Source organism: Protopterus annectens, chromosome 2.part0 (assembly GCF_019279795.1).
Source record: "Protopterus annectens isolate FY-2018-M chromosome 2.part0, PAN1.0, whole genome shotgun sequence".
In the NCBI taxonomy this organism is placed as follows: Eukaryota; Metazoa; Chordata; order Ceratodontiformes; family Protopteridae; genus Protopterus; species Protopterus annectens.
Window position 1 is genome coordinate 1959829622 of NC_056728.1, and position 18906 is coordinate 1959848527.

Genomic DNA, 18906 nt, shown 5'->3' on the forward strand with positions numbered 1-18906 from the left:
CAGTTGAGAGCTATGCAGACACAGAACTTTGTCAGATTGAAACCCATGCAGAAGTAACATGTTCAGGCAAACCCTGTTAAACAAGCAGTATTTAAAATATATAACAACAATACTCACATTCTGCCCCTAAGGCTTGAATCTTCTCCACCATTTAGTTGGCTTGTCTCCACAGGTCTTGCTCTAAGAGGTATTAGCTCACATACCTCCAGGATCTCTTCCTCACAGGTAAAGGAAAGGGCCAACACCCACATGGAGTATTCAATTATAGGAGTGTGTTGCCATGAGCATTACCTACAAAAGACAAGCTGCCATGTATTCAAACCACCTCTGTCATTGACAGTCCATCAGTAGAAGGCTGAAGGGGTGTGAGAAAAAAAAGGATATATCTGTGAAAACTCAAAAAAAAAGGTATGTGAAACAAGTAAGCATGTAATTTAATGCAGTAGGTGGTCCATAATAATGGAAAATAGGGGATTGAAACCATATGTCTCAACAAGACTTGCTGTACTGATGTACTGCTGAACAGCACTGATGGCCAGAGCATATGGCTCTGTCTGTAGTGACTAGGCCAGCTACTGGGATGTTGTACATATCCATATGTTACCTGTGCATATAACTATGATACACATTTTGTCTTGTACATATAATACAACTATACAGGGCATGTGCAGAGTAAAGTACTGTTGCAGATGTATGTGTTGAACTGCATGCTGTATACTGAGCACATACCATTCAACTGTCCAGTGTTCTGCACACTGACCATATGTGTATGTCTGTCAAATCCTTACCAAATATGTGAAGACTGACATTACAACATCCTCCTTCATTGTCCTCTGGCTTTTCCCATTTGGGATTGCTACAGTGGATCATCTGATGCCATTTCTGCCTGTCGTCTGAATCTTGCTCTCTCACACCAAACACCTGCATGTCCTCTCTCATCACATCCAGAAATCTTATCTTACCTTCCTTTTCCCAATATACTTAGCACCCCTCCTCAGCACATGTCCTAACTGATGTAATGCTGCCTCTCCAACTTTGTCTCATATCCGTCCAACATGGCCTGAGCCTGTCATATACACATTGATAAACCTGTGCACCTGTGTCACACCCAGTGCAAATCATAACATCTGTAACTATGCCATGTGCAGCTCTGACTCCTACCTTTTTGTCAATGCCATTGCCTCCAACCCATATAACACAGCTGGTCTCACTACCCTCTTGTAGACCTTACATAGTATGTTTACTGGTACTCGTCTGTCACATATCACTCCTGACACTCTTCTCCACCCTCTCCATCCTGCCTGTACTCTCTTCTTCACCTGTTCTCCATAGTCATCATTACTCTGAAATGTTGATCCCAAACATTTGAACACATCCACCTTTGCCAACTGTACCCACATGCATCCTCAACATTCTGCTATCCTCCCTCTCAGTCATACACAGATATTCTGTCCTAGTGCTGTTGACCTTCATTCCTCTCCTCTCTAGAACATATTTCCACCTCTCCAGGGTCTCCAAAAGCTGTTCCCTACTCTCAATACAGATCACAATGTCATCTGCAAAGAACATAGTCAATGGGGACTTCCCTATGATCTTGTCTGTCAACCTGTCCATCACCATTGCAGATCAGAAAGGGCTCACAGCTGATCCCTGATGTCATCCCACCTCCACCTTAAACACATCCATCAATCCCAATATAGACCTCAATGCTGTCACATCATCCTTGTACATATCCTGCACCACTTTTACATATATCTGTTCCACTCATGACTTCATCATACAACACCACAACTCCTGTCTAGGCACCCTGTCACATGTTTTCTGTAAGTCCAGAGAGACACAGAGCAACTCCTGACCTTCCCTGTATTCCACCAGTAACAGTCTCAGAGCAAACATCACATTGGTAGTGCCCTTTCCACACATGAAATCATACTGCTGACCAGTACTCATCACCTCCTCTCGTAACCTAGTTTCCACTACTCTTACCCATAACTTCATGCTGTGACTGGTCAATGTTATCCCTCTGTAGTTATCACAGCTCTGCACATCAACCTCATTCTTAACACTGCACCTAAGCACTTTCTCTCCACTCCTCATGCAACCTCACACTTCCCAAGATATCTGTAAACAGTCTGGGCTAACACACCACTGCCATTTCCCCTAAACAACCCCATGCTTCCACAGGTGTGTAATGTGGACCAACAGGCTCACCAGTATTCATCCTCTCCATAGCTATCCTTACATCCTCTTTGTTAAGCCATTGCACTTCCTGATTCACCATACCCACATCATCCAACCTTCTCTGTCTCATTCTCTTCATTCATCAGCCTCTCAAAGTATACTGTCCATGTCCTCAACACTCTCCTTGCTTATGAGTACATATACCTCATTATCCATTATCACCCTTAACTGCTGCACATCTTTCATAGCTCAGTGCATCTGACCAGCCAATCGCTACAATTCCTGTCATCCCTCCTTAGTGTCCAACCTGTCATAGAACTCTTCATATGCCCATCTTCAGCCTTTGCCACCTCTCTCTTTGCCATGCAAATCATATCCTCATACTTCTGCCTACTTTTCTCATCTCTCTGACAATTCCACTCCTTCTTCCCCAACCTCTGTCTCTATATACTGTCTAGCACTTCCTCAGTCCACCAACAGGTGTCATTCTACTGCTTCCTCAATCCACATGTCACCCCAAGCACCCGTCTAGCTGTCTCCCTTACCAGCTCTGCTGTACTTAACCAGATAACTGTTAGATTGTGACTGCCACCCAGTGTCTGTCTCAACTCTTCCCTGAACTCCACCTTACAAGCACACTTTTCAAGTTCATACCATTTGATCCTTGGTGCTGCCCCACACTCCTCCTCATCTCAATTACCAACCTCATCTCACATACCAACATTCCCTGCTGCATAAATACACTTTCCACTGTCACCATTTTAAAGTCTCCAATCTCCTTCACACAGGCTCTCCTACATTGGATATATTCCACCAGAAGCCCTACCTCCTTCCACCTCCAGTCCACACCTTTATAGTACAATTGTGACCTGCCTACCATACACCCAGCCATGATCCCCTTCCATATGGTCTCTTACACACACACAATATATCAACCATCCCCTGGCCATCATAGCAGCTAGCCTGGTCCCTATACCCCTCATACTGCCAACATTAACAATTATTTCCCTCAATACCACCCTCCTTGCCTTTCTCCTCTCTTCCTGCCATATGACTGTTGGACATCCTCCAGGGGATGCCTGTCAGTGCAAAGGCTACTGTGCTATTGAATGACTCAAGTATGTTTTAGCAATATTGAGACACTGTCACTGATTTTGTCCCATTGTACCCATGTATGCATGGCATCCTACAGATGTCCTGCTGTAACAGGTTGAGAGGGATGACTGCGCAGCAAGAGTGCAAATTTAGTGTTCCATACTGATATAGAATAGACATGTATGTGAGGTATTAGCTATGCATATGTCAGTATGAGTAAATGTATGCGTCCACCTCATGAAAACAGACATAGGATGCAAAATGTCAGTTAAAACAGCTGTACATGTTGTACGCGTGTGTAATCTTAGTTACTGTGCACCCAAAATAGTGACATTTCTACAACTACTGGTTGTTGCATTGCCCTGACACAGCCATGGTTAGTACAGTTAGCATGATTATCATGACTAAATTGAAGAGGAGTCCAACTGTGTTATGACTTTGTGGCCATGCCCACTACAAACAATTGATTGAACACATACATGGCTGTATGGACTCAGCAATACCTTACTTGTCATACCTGCCTCCACCAACGTAGAGTAATCCCCTTTGTTGGACATCAGCATTACACAAACCACATATATGGTCCCTATAGTAGCTATACAGGGCAAAGTAGGGGCAGGAACTGACCTGACATTAAGCCAGCCATTGTCTGAACAGGCGGATTACTGTAAGGCCAACTACGACTACAAATTGGAGACATCCACCAGGAACAATCACAAGGCCATCTTCCCATATGTCTACAATCTTGGAGGCTACATAACATCCCAACCTGTAATGGTGACCGATCAGATCACATACACACATGACATAGCTACAGGCAACCTAATGCGGATAGGGTTAGGGCAAATATCCCCCCCTGGCTCAGCATCACTATAGGTGGATATGTACTGCACCCATACCCCTCCCATCATCACCAGTGAGCAGATACATATTGCCTACTGAAAACCAACAAATGTAAGTATCCATGGGACATCATATCATCCCAGTCTGCATCCTACATGAACTCAGGCATGTGCTCCCAGCTGCATTACACACTGTAGTCACACCAAGCTGCAGCACCATCCACACACCATCTACATGGAAGATGGCTAATGTCATCCATTTACACAGACCTGAATGAGGAATGACAGATTATGCAAACAACCTGCCCTCACTGCAGGCAATATGACTCATCAGGACCAGGAGTGCAATGCAAGCTGATACTGTGTTGATAGACTATAGGGGTGTGCTGTGGTTGTGAGTGGTGGCTACTGGTATGGTTGTGAGTGCTGGCTACTGGTATTCAAGGTACATGTGCATGTACTGGAGATACTGTTGCCAAATGTATGGGGTCCTGTGATGTGTTTCCCTGTTAGTGTCTACCAGGTGGAATGTCACATCACTGGTGGGAGACCTTTTCTCCAGCAGAATGCAACCTGATAATGGAAGCCATAATACAGAACCACACAGTTGTGTTGGGCTGAAGTCAGCAACATCAGTGGGAGAGGACCACCCTGTGGGATGACCCTGTCCACGGGGTAAATTAGGTGGGCCTGCACATACATACATATGAGCAGGTGTGGCATCATGCCACCAACCTCATACTCCATGCCTGGCAAAGGGCTGCTGCCATGGCCAGGGACCCCACAACAACAGGTGGGAGCACAGCCATGCAGCCCCCACTGACACCAAATGAGGATCTCCTTGCCAATCTTGGGCCACCCATCACAGTACAACACCAGGGTACAAATCCCCACTTGCTTTAAGTGGGTGGCACACACACAATGGACAAGGAGCATGCAGGTAGGGTCCCAGTGGGGATTAGTAGACTACTGTATGAGACATAATTGTATCTGTACTGTATCTTCATGCATGTACCAGGTCTGATTACAGTAGTGAATGGGGATTTATAATGCACAGAAGTGTAACTCTATGGTGAAGGACAGCAAATTGTGTAGTATTGCGTGTTGTACTGTAAATGTTCAGACATGCTGCATCCATCCTTTTCCAAGGCACATGTGAGTCTGCTGACAATACCTCTATCTGACAACTACATTGGTCACTCTGGTATGCATATGGGATAGCAGCCTGAAGCTGGTGGGTATAGAATTGTTCAGTTGTGCTTTAGCAATACCCCACACACACACACACACACACACACACACACACACACACACACACACACACACACACACACACACACATACACACACACAAACACAAGTATTCAGATTAGAACTCCTACCTATCTATTTATGTCTACTATAGTGTTACGCATTTGTCGCCTCACAGTAAGACGCTGTCCAGTTCGATTCTCAGCTAGAGCGTCTTCTGCGTGGAGACATGCATGAATGGGCGTACCTTCATTGAAGGTTGTGCGTCAGGCCTGGCAAGCCGGTGCATAAAAATCAACTGCCAATCATTAGCGGACCGGAGTTCCGCTGTGGCGACCCCTAACCGGGAAAAGCCGAAAGACACAAACAATAGTGTTATGCAGTTATCAGACAAGCCACAGAGCTTACACAATTTCACCTCATCCAAAGGTACTTCTAAGGTGAATGACATCAACAGGACTACTAAATTAGGATGAGTATGGGGTTACACAACTCAAAATGGTATAACCTTCACAGTACATGATTCTCAATAAAATAGTTGCCAGTATTGAGGTTAGAACTCCTGCCAATCTAGTTATTTGCATTATGGTGCTACACAGTTAGCAGACATGCCACACAGCTTACACAATCTTACTTTGTCCAAAGGTACTAATAAAGGGGAATGACAACAACAGCAGTATTAAAGTACGGTTGGAGAAGTGTAATGGGTGGAACACAAATCAAAATGGTATAAGACAGACAGTATCCGATTCACACACACACATGCACACACACACACACACACACACACACACACACACACACACACACACACACACACACACACACACACACACACACACACACACACACACACACACACACACACACACACACACACACACACAGTTGCCAGTATTGGGATCAGAACTCCTGTCTATCTAGTTATTTCTGCTATAGTGTTATGCAGTTATCAGATGCGCCATAGAGCTTATATGATTTCATCTACTCCAAAAGTACTTATAAGGTGAATGACATCATTCGGACTTCTAAATTGGAGTGAGGGGAAGTGTAAAGGGCGGTACACAAGTCAAAAATGGTATAACCCACACAGTACATGATTCTCTTACATGCCAGTATTGGGATGAAAACTCCTGCCTATCTATTTATGTCTACTATAGTCTTACACAGTTGTTAGATGTGCCACTGAGCTTATCCAATTTCACTTAGTCCAAAGGTACTTCTAAGGTGAATGACATCAACAGGACCTCTAAATTGGAGTGAGGGGAAGTGTAAAGGGTGGTATACTAGTCAAAAATGGTATAACACACACAGCACATAATTCTCTCTCTCTCTCTCACACACACACACACACACACACACACACACACACACACACACACACACACACACACACACACACACACACACACACACACACACACACACACACACACACACACACACACACACACACACACACACACACACACACACACACACACACACACACACACACACACAGTTGCCAGTATTAGGATGAGAACTCCTGTCCATCTAGTTATGTCTACTATAGCATTACGCAGTTACTGCATGTGCTACAGAGCTGACTGGACTTACAACTTGCCAAAGGTGCTGATAACTGCACAGCTGAGGTAAAGCATTACAGGTGTCAGAATGTCTGCCTTCAGTTTCTACCATACATCTTGCTAGGTCTTTCTGTCTTGCACTTCAAATAGCATTATAGTTTGCTCGTCAACAGGTTATTGTATCAGTAAGTGTATCACACCTGGGAGCCATCAGCAGTACTTGTTAATCATGGAATTAGCCCCAGTACTTACTACTTATGACTACCCCTCCTGGCATGATTGAAGTGCAGTTTTCTGTGCTTTCACCCATTAACCAGGTGCACTTGTCCATTTTGAGGTACTGTTGCAACTGCCTCATGTACACAGACAACCCTCTCCTCAAAACTGCAAATACTCAGACCAGTGAGAGTTACCCCTATATCACTAAATGTGAACATTTGCACTCTCCAGCAAAGACTGGGCTAGCTGGTCAAGGGGATGAGATCAACACCTGCACCACACTATGTGGACCACATAGCTCACCACAACACCCACTATCACAGCCCTGACATACACTGAAAAGCCACACACCCACCTTCACAGAGGCATTCAATGGACATTTACAAAAACAGCACAGACCAGCAAGACAGACACACACTCAGACAGCATGACATAGCACATGCCAAAGGACACATATGTCACCTACACAGTGTGCCCCTCAACCTAAGCTCCTAAGGCTGACCACCTTGCACAATACAGTGATCATGGGTGACTCAGTACTGCAGAACACAGATGTCCCACTCACTATGTTTATTATGGAGGAGGTTACAGCCAACTGCCTACCATTTGCCAGCATCCAACAAATGACACACCCAGTCAGGCCACTCCACAACAGCTACAAGTATCACTCTGTCATCATCCATGTGGGTGTGAATGACCTAAGACACACCTCCCTGGGCTACATGACAAGGGACATGGTTGAACACTCAGATTATGTGGTCCAGGCAGGTGTGACAGTAGCCCTGGGCAGTACACTGCCATCACCCAGACTGATGCTGCAGTACTATCAACAGATAATGGACTGCAACATTGGCTTATGTGTTGTGTGCCATTCTCAGGGGATCCAGTATCTCTCCGCTTGCGATAACATGATTGACAGACCTCAATATCTTGCCAGAGATGTCCTAAATCTGTCAGCCCTGCATTTCCAGATACAGGGTAAGTGTCTTACCACCCCTATAGTGCCTTATTAGGCAGTGTTCCATATCAAATTACCACCGTAACAGCTAGACATGTATGCAGTCTGAGGGTCATGCTGCTCAACAGTAGACATCTAACTGTCAAGATGCAGTCACTCAAAGCACTCCTCAGACTGGAGGACATTGACAATTGTGATGTAACGGATAGGTGGTTCACAGCAGCAGACAGCAGCCCTGCACTAACAGGCTATGATGCATTCCACAGCTGTCAGCGCCAAAACATGGTGTTGTCTCCATATCCATAATGGATATGCACAGCTCCAGACTAGTATCCCAGCAGAATGCATCAGAGGTACTTCCTGTAAAACTGACTTTGGGGAATAGTGAAATCCACACCGTAGCCTGCTATCGGTCCCCAGCTATGTCCCTAGACTGTAAATGCACATTCCTTAACACCGTGGCATCTATGAAGGTCCAACCCAAGACTGACATAGTAGGAGACTTTAACTTCCCTTCCATCACCTGGGGAAATTAGTCAAGCACCAGTACACTGGCCCAATGCTTCATGGAATTCATCAGTTCCAATGGCCTGGACCGGCTCATGCTGACCTCCAGTAGAGGATGCAATAACCTTGACCTGTATTGATTACTTACATATGGGACTGTTGCTTGACCACAGTTGTCAATCCCTACCTGATCAGATCCAAATATGATGTAATCAGCATGGAGCCCAGCATCACACCCACACCCCACACAAAGGTAACCACCTTGCAAAACCTCTCCAATGCTGACATTGCAGTCATAAAAACAGGGGTGGATGACTTCACTGTACCCATGCCAATGGGAAATAGCTGCATGACTGTCACATCATACATATATGCACTGCACAAACATGTACATGGATGCATGGTACTAGCCATAGCCAACGGAACACAGACACTGTCTTCCAAACACTGGAAGCCATTGTGATGGCCCCCTGTCATTACTAAAGTGTACAACAGATGGAGGACACTGCTGCAGAAAATGGTAGTGTCCCAAGACTGGTGAACCGCCTTATTAGCCTCATACAGAACTTGGGATTCCTCATGGAATCACCTACAGGCAGCTATGAAGGCATATTTACAGCAGACACTGATGACAATCACAAAAGCCTTTGATAGTTATATCAACAACCTCCACAGCAATAACCACAAGTGCTGTGAGTTACTGCACAATGCTGATTCCTGTCCTGACACAAGATATATTGGCCACAGTCTTGCCAACATAGTCAATGCCAGCTTTACCTCTCTCTCCCCCCAAGGGGACAATCACAATGGCAGATGAATGCCAGGCACCCAGCATTACTGCAGGCCAGGTTAGACCTGCATTGTCCACAAGCAAGGATACAGCTTCCATGGCACCCCAATATATCCATGGCTGTGTTCTACATGACATACAAGGAGACCTGGCACCACATCTGTTTGTCCTTGTCAGTTACAGCCTCACCTCAGGCTTTGTCCTTCCAAAATGACACACTGCTACAGTCATCCCTCTCCATAAAGGGGCAGCATCTACAGACCCTAGGGATTATTGGGGCTTAGCCTGACAAGCATACTATGTACAGGTATGGGCACATCATCTGGGGCCTGATTGACCAAGATATGGGTGATCTCCTAACTCTGGACCCCACACAGTTTGGCTTTGTGAATGGCAGATCATGCCTGCTCAACCAGGTTGACATCTTTGAGTGAGTCACCAGGGCTGTGTATGACAGTAAGGCACTGCATGCAGCCTACCTCAGTCTGGCCAAGGCTTCTGATGCCATTCCTCAGTCAGGGATTATTGGTAAGCCCAACAAACTAGGCATCAACCCCTATATCAGTGGGTGGTTTGCAAAGTGGTTCACAGAACACACAGTGTGACAGTGGCAAACTCCAAGTCAGATTGGCAAGCAGCCACGAGTGGGGTCCCACAGGGATCATTACTGGATAGTGTCCTGTCCAGCATCTACTTCTCAGGAGTCCAGCCCAAAACAGAGGAACTCTGGCTGACCAAGTTCACAGAGGACTGCAAGCTGGGAGCTATCATGAACTCCACAAGTGAGGCAGAGATCCTACAGAAAGGCCTTACTGATACCAATGAGTGGTATGGGAACCAAGGCCAGAAGCTTAACACCACAAAATGCGCCATCATCCCCTTTGGTAAAACACTAAGTTCCCAGTAAGGTCCACATCAATGGGAACCTAATGAACACTGTAGGCATTATAAGAGATCTGGGGACACAGATTGTCATCAACTTCTCCTTCAAGCACAACATTGCCACTGTGGTCAGGAAGTCCTTCTATATGGCGCATTGCATTGCCAAGGGTTTTGCATCCAGGAGGACAGAGATAATGGTCTCTGTATACTGTTCCCTCATTAGACCACTCCCCAAGTATTATGGCCCATTTGCCATGTACCTCACTAGACACCTCCTACAGCTGGAGAGGCCACAGAAGCACCTCACAAAGGGGTTCCTAGGCATTAAACACACATCCTACACAGACAGACTCAGCAGACCCAATCTATTCTCTGTATCATATCACCTAATTAGCATCTATCTGTGCTTGACTTACAAAGCCATGTCTGAACCAACTGGTTTATAAATGCTACATATAAATCCATCCACACCACAAACTGTAGAGACTTCTATCTCAGTATGACAATCACCACAACATGCTGGTGGGACAGGTCCCTCACCAAGAGACTGCACATTCCCTGGAATACACTTCCCATACATGTCATGCAGAGCACCTAGCTGACCCTGTTCCAGATAAATCTTGATGAGTGGATGGGTAATAGAGAGTTCAATCCAAGGATCACTGCAGTGGCTATACTTGATACAGGCACTGGGACGTAACATCGGGTGGCACAATGGCAGGGCCCTTCTATGTGTTAGGCTTGTTAAGGCTCCTGGGCTGTTACCTACTACCCACTTGTGAACCTATGATGGGAATGACATCAGCAGGACTGATAAAGTAGTACAGTGGGTATTTAACCTATCAAGGTACTTTGTCCTATAAACAGACACACATACACTTGCCAGATGTGAGAGTAGAACCCCTACCTAACTAGTGATTTGTACCATAGTGTTATGCAGTTACCACACATGCTGTAGAGCTTGCTGGGCTGAAATTTGGCCAGCGGTGTTGATATGGGGAATGACATCAGCAGGACTGATAAAGTAAGGCAGTGGATGGGAAACATTTCAAAATACTTCTACTTACAAACATACATACCCACACACACATTTGCCACGTACAAGAGTAGAACCCCTGCCAAACTAGTCATTTGTACTATAGTGTTAAGGATTTATCACATGCACTACTCAGCTTACAGGGCTGACAGCTGGCCAAGGTTGCAGATAAGGGACTGACATCATCTAGACTGATAAGGTGGGGCACTGTGGAGTGTCGTGGGTGGGAATGGCATAAAACTGTTATCACCCATAAACAAACACACAGCTCCCTCAGTCTTGCACACACAACTGTCATACACACACACATACACACACACACACACACACACACACACACACACACACACACACACACACACACACACACACTTCTACATTTGCAAGGATAGAGATTAGAATTCCTACCTAACTAGTTATTTGCATTAGTATGTTGTGCAGTTATCGCATGCACCACAGAGCTTATGATGGTGAGGCCTAACGGAAGGCACTTCTAAGATGACTGATATCAGCAGGGCTGCTAAAGTAGGGAAAGGGGAAGTGTACTGGCTTTGAATGGACCCAAAAGCTTTTAGTTGTGAACACACACACACACACACACACACACACACACACACACACACACACACACACACACACACACACACACACACACTTTTACATTTGCCAGGATGAGATTCGAACTCTTACCTAACTAGATATTTGTACTATAGTGCTATAAAGTTATCGCATGCACCTCAGAGCTTATGGAGACTGCTAAGGTGGGGCAATGGAAAGTGAACTGGGTGGTGAAGGCCTGTTCATTCCTAGATCCTACTGACAATTCTCTAAGTGTATGAGCATGCCCAGTGTGTCCTTCTATAGTACATGTGGGACTCCAGTCCAGTGATTGTTGTGCTCCAGTCCAGTTTGTTTTGTGCTACGGCCATACTTCTCAACCTGTTGGTGCAGGATATCTGGTGATAGCCTATCAAAATGTGGGGACAATGGGCCATACAATAATTCTGACAATTTCTGTCAGTAATGTATGGGTTGCAAGGGTTACAGGGCTGGTTTTAGCAGACATCTCTCATATATGCCATTTGACACTGTCATGTACTGTTTCAGTACCTGGTGACATACTTCCTCAGATCATCATAGTGATTTACCAGAGGAATACAGGATGGATGATGCACACACAAGGTTTATGGGCCAAACGTTATGCATTCTTGCACTTTCCAGCCTGTTGAGGGGTGTGCCTACTAGCAATTGCCTGCTGGTGCTGTGGAAATGGTCCAGCACCTTGGTGATATATTACAATGGTGGAATCTCTGTGCATTTATGTTCTGGCCTGGTCTGATTTCCAGTCCACATTGGGTAATATAAGTCAGACAGTATCAGGGTGACAGGCAGACTCCATATAGAGTTGTAGGGGATAGAATATGTGGGTTGTGTGTGTCCTGGGCAGATATGTTTCCCTATAGCTACCATTACTTTGCATTGGGCTCTCCTCAATGGCTGACTGCACTTGGAGGGTCTTGTGTATGTCAGATTGTTTGACCAGCCTGGAGGTGTGTATTTGTCACACATATATGTATGGCACACCTCATTTTGTTTGGATAGCCACTTGTTGGGGTCAGGATATTGCATAAGATGAGTCATCAGGGAGGTGTGTGTTACTCCCCATGGCTGTGGCTCAGCGTTCTGTGGGTACAGACATATCACCGTCTTCCAGGGTTAGGCCTGCCGGCAGTGACTGCATTCCCATGTTTAAACTCCTAGCCCCGTCTGTCGACTGTACAGAGTATCACAGGATGTCCACATCCATGACTCATATATCTTGTTGGTTACCCAAACTAATGCGGTTTTCTGGCAAAAGTGTTTTGCAAGTCACTCAGGGTTGAAGTCAGATATTACTGACAGTTGACATTGCAGTTTCAGACTTCGTACTGATCAGACATTCCATGCTACTACAAATCATTCCATCAAATTTATAACATTATTAGAGCAGTATTTCACAGGTGTCCTTCTCTTTGGACCTTCATCACCCCATTATTCATGGCTTTGTCCCAATTTTTGGCTTCCTGAGGTTGGCACGTTTGCTGCTAGCAGTTTTCACCGTGGCCTTTTTTTGCATTTTATGGACTGTGTTATGTTGGTGTTATGGACCCCATGACACTCCCTAAAGGACACTGCGGGTGAGGCATACCCATTTGCCAGAGGCTTGTAGGCCAGATGTGACAGATGCAGGCTATTTGTTTTCATCACCACCCTCAGCCTCTTGCACATACTGATGTATGAGAGCAACAGCAGCCCCTAACATTTTGTTAGTTTTGTCAGGTAAGATTTCTCCATCTGTGTACAATGGTGGTGTAGAGTTTGTGGGAAAAAACAGACTGAAAGGTGTTTGCATAGTTTATAGTGGTGTGCTGAGTATGATACATTCCACCTGCCAGCTCTATTACTTGTATTTGAGTGCCTCTGTTTTGCTATTTCCCTTTTTTTCTTGATCCACTTGCCATTTCCTGTATTTTTTTATTTTTGTGGTTTAAATCCAGGTGCGCACTGCACACACCTGTTTAGGCAAGGTAAACAAGGCTATACAGCCTTGGACATACACCCTTGCTTACATATACACAGTGCTTCCATTTCCTGTGTTTCTTTTTTTTTTTGTGCAAGTCCCAGTGCACACTGCGCAAACCCGTTTAGCTAAGTTAAACATATTTTAGCAGAAATGTCCCTTCCTGGACACGAACATGATCTTCATTTCATGGTGTAAGATATTACAGCCTCAGACATACCACCTTGCTTAGCTGGGCTTAGCTAAGCACAAACCCATGCAACAGTGCTCCAATGTTCTCACAGCCAGCATAACACACCCCCTTTTCATGTTAGTTGTGCCTCCTGCCTACATTATCCTGTTCTAGCACTTACACGTTTAGGTGCAAGCTTTGGACTTAGAACATTTTGTGATTCAGTAAATTTCCCTTCATTTGCATACCTCACTGCCTTAGCCCATAGGTACTGCACTGACATGGAGCCTTTCCCCTTGACAACCACTGTCTCCTGGTATTGTTTTGATTCTGCATGTCATAGACTATAATGACAAAATGCAGATTTTCTTTAAATTTGGGCTTTCACATTTTTTTTTATTTTCGGCACTATCTTGTTTGCTTGCCACTGCACTATGCTTCAATGGCCGAGATCAGCCACAAAAAAAGTTATTTTATAGAAAGAATAAACATTTATTCATGCCAATGGCCATATATGTGACCACTGGCATGCCTACAGATGTGAATACATGCTTTTATTTGTGCTGTCATGCCTCCGTTTTCTTTTTTGCAGAAATGTGTTCAGTTAGTAACTGAACACATTTTTGCACTAACACTGTTCCTGCATGGAGACCTGGCAGCTTCCTGAATAACTGCTAGTGAAAAAAATGCAAATGAGGTGATTTGCATGCCACATGGTCTTCTGTGCAGGAACAGTGTAGACAGGCTTGTGTACGTCGGATCAGCTGTTTGCTGAATTGCTCGGCAGCCAAACTCCATGCAGGAGCTGCTACACTGTTCCTGCATGGAGTTTTACCTTTCATGAATGCCAGGGATAGTGTTTTTAGTGTGTATGTATCTTTAAGAGGTGTGAAGGTTTAATTTCTTTCTGTTAAGTAAAATAATTGGTGTACTTGTATATTATGAGAAGGAAGTGTTTTAAACTTTAGCTCTGAAGAAGTCCTGGATGTGAGAAGGCCGAAAGCACTTAACTGTTAAATATAGATTTTGGACTTCTACCGCCATTGTTTTTACTTCATCATTTTTAATTTCATTGGATATGGCATATTGGGTGCATGGTGGCTCATGTTCATTATTCACAACACATGTTTGGAGGCATTTCTCAGTTTGTTTTGGTTCTTGTTTACATTTGGCGAGTCCTGCCATACCCACTTTTTGTTTCTTGCTTGATATACTATGGGGTGATTAGATTCAGTGAGCTACTCCTAAGTCACTGATATATAGAACATTTTCATTGGCGAGACATCTTCTTAATGAGAGATCAGCTGATAATAAAACAAATCAACTCAAGAAGACCCAGTAAGTCATCCTTAGAAAGGGTATCCAGTGATTGTTGTTTTTACTGTAAAAGAAACATCATGTAGGGCAGGAGACGGGTATCCAGAGATTGTTGTTTTTACTGTAAAAGAAACATCACATAGGCAGAAGATGGGTATGCAGTAAAGGGGCAAGGCTGTGACTACAGATTTTTGAAACATTATTAAAGAAGGCCCTAGGTTGCATGGTCATGAACTCTTGTATGTTTTCTATGCATTATTTCATGATAAGCAGAGTCATGTTCTTTAGCCAGGGCACAAATACGGGAAAGAGTCATAAAGACAAGGGTAACTAAGCATCTTAGGTAGGAGTCAGCAACCTTTTAGTAGTACTGTGCCAAAGTAATGTTGCAAATTTACTTAGAGTGCCAACCTAGGCCAGGGTTGCCAAAAAAAGGTCTTTCTATCACAGAGCCACTTCTATTCAGACCGGAAAGCGGGCTGTTCTGCATTGAATAGAAGTGGCTCCACTTTGAGATTTTTGATTGGCTCACTCTCTCTCTCTCTGTCTCTCTCTGATCGTTCACCCACACAGTCTCTTCAGCATTCTTACATGCATTCACTCACTCACTCTCTCCGATCTCTCACCTCCCAGTCTCTTCAGCTTTCATACATGCATTCACTCACTATCTCTTTCCAATCTCTCATCCACACGGTCTCTTCAGCTTTCATACATGCATTATCTCACTAGCTCTCTCCATTTGCTCATCCACACAGTCTCTTCAGCTTTCATACATGCATTCACTCACTCAGTCTCTCCAGTCGCTCACCCACACAGTCTCTTCAGCTTTCATACAGGCATTCACTCACTCTCTCTCTCGAATGCTCACCCATACAGTCACTCTCTCTCTCTCCGATCTCTAACACACAGTTTCTTCAGCTTTCATACAAGCATTCATTCACTCTCTCTCTCTCTCCGATCACTCACCCACACAGTCTCTTCAGCTTTCATACAGGCATTCAATCACTCTCTCTCTCTCCGATCACTCACCCATAAAGTCTCTTCAGCTTTCATACATGCATTCACTCACTTACTCTCTCCAGTTGCACACCCACACAGTCTCTTCAGCTTTCATACATGCATTCACTCACTCTCTCTCTCTCTCTCTCTCTCTTCAATTACTCTCACACAGTCACTTCTGTTTTCATACATGCATTCACTCACTAGCTATCTCCATTCGCTCACCCATACAGTCTCTTCAACTTTCATACAGGCATTCACTCACTCTCTCTCGCTCTCTCTCCGATCACTCACCCACACAGTCTCTTCAGCTTTCATACATGCATTCACTCACTCACTCTCTCCAGTTGCACACCCACACAGTCTCTTCAGCTTTCATACATGCATTCACTCACTCTCTCTCTCTCTCTGATCACTCACCCACACAGTCTCTTCAGCTTTCATACAGGCATTCACTCACTCTCTCGAATGCTCACCCACACAGTCACTCTCTCTCTCTCCGATCTCTAACACACAGTCGCTTCTGTTTTCATACATGCATTCATTCTTTTTCTCTCAATTCAATTTTTTGGGATCATAATTACTGTATTTCAATTCACTCAGCATGCCACTGAAAATCTTTCCACATGCCATGCTTGGCACGCATGTCATAGGTTGCTGACGCCTGATCTAAGGCTTGTGGTCAGCATAAAAGATAATAATAAAAGCAAATTAGTGGAAAAAAAGTAAATAAAAAGACCAAGATGCACTTAATTGCAATGCCATATCCACCGTAGTAATTATAAATACACATTATAATACTAAACAGCATTACAATACAGATTAATAGGAGGACACGAATGATCAGTGGAGGGGGCAGTGGCAAAGAGTGTGGGTAGTAAGTAGCATTTAAATAACAGCTGCTGATTAACCCATGTTCTTTAAATTTCAAGGCAAAAAATTGTCTGGATCATGAGGCATTCTCAGATGTGTTAAAAGTCAAAGAGAGTGAGGGTCCATTCAGAAAGACTTTAGCTAGGCCTTCACCCAAATGAGGTCAAACTACACTGACAGGGGGTATAAGGCACATTATTTTCAAGCTTCAAGTAAAAGTAAACATGCGAATAACCACATATTTTAATTATGCAATTGGTGATAATGACCTTCTGATTGGCAGTATATCAAATAACTATTTGTGAAGACAATTCAACATATCTGCAGTTGAGAATTGCTACTTATAATGAATGAAGATAAAAGGATTTTAAATAACAGATTTTCACAATTAAAGATAGTCTGATGCAAAATAATTCCTTGACTGGTTTGGAAACAAGCCTAGTAAACAGAAAGTGTCAGAGAGACAGAAACAGAGAAAGTGAGAGAAAGTGAGAGAGTATGTAAAATGTATTTAACAGAAGGATGAAGAGACAGGCTGGATTTTTAGTCTTTGGGGTTATAAGTCAATTGACTTTGAGGACAAAGTTCCCTTGAGGTACAGGCTGGATAGCATTCATCTTACACATTTGTTTTTTTCAACCTGTACATCCATCTTATGATTTAGAACATGATAAAGTAGCTACTCGCAATGCAAAATGCAGACGTGGCATGTGGAGTGGAAGGTAACAGGATGATTAAGAGGAAAAGCACCTTTTCAGTCAGGGAGAGATACAGGAGAGGAAATGAGTAGTACTGAAAGGAGGAGAATGCTGCAATTATTCTGAGATAAGAATTTAGATTAGTAGTCAAAGGTGGGCATACCTGGACAGCTGAATGTCTCCAATGTCCACAGAAAGGAGATTTAAACTGGGGCAAATGAACACTACATATGGATGTTTCCTGGAGGCTTCTTGCCAAAGTTAGCAAAGATCAGTGAGAGAACCTATAGTCCTGGTAGGTAGACACCTCTCACTGTAATGAGTGTTAAGCCATGGTACCTAGCATGGTTATCTAAAGAAGCTGAGACATAAGGTTTGGGGAAGGCACACCATGATAGGGAGCACCACTTAAGGAATAAGTCAACATTAGTGAAGTTGGCAAAACTTGGCTGATAAAAACTAGAGGAACAGAGGCACAAAAAGGTCTCCTTTCCTGTCACTGTGAACATTTAAATCTAACATGATGACTGGTATAATTATTAGCCAAGTGGTTGTATCCTGGTTCATAAACAAGTAAGGAAAGAAAAGGGAAAAAGTAAACTCTATACCACCTACTATGGATGGTGAGATTATAAATACAGTCAACATTTGCAGAATAAATGGAAATTGCATAATTTCAGTAAATGTTAAAAAAGTTAATAATCACAGCTTCTGTGTTTGGACTGATAAGGATTAAAGACTGTACAACTGTGGCAAATAAACCTCTTGTCATATTCCTATGTTGTCTGGTCTATTTTTGGAGGGAATGTTTTCAGAAAAAGACTCTTGAATTGGTTTAAAAAAAATTCCCCTGTCTAGCCTGTGTCAGACTTTTGAATCACAGAGTGTATATCATGCAATCTGATATCCCTTATCTAGGGCATACTCTAAAATTAAAGCTTACAAATCAAAGCCAAAT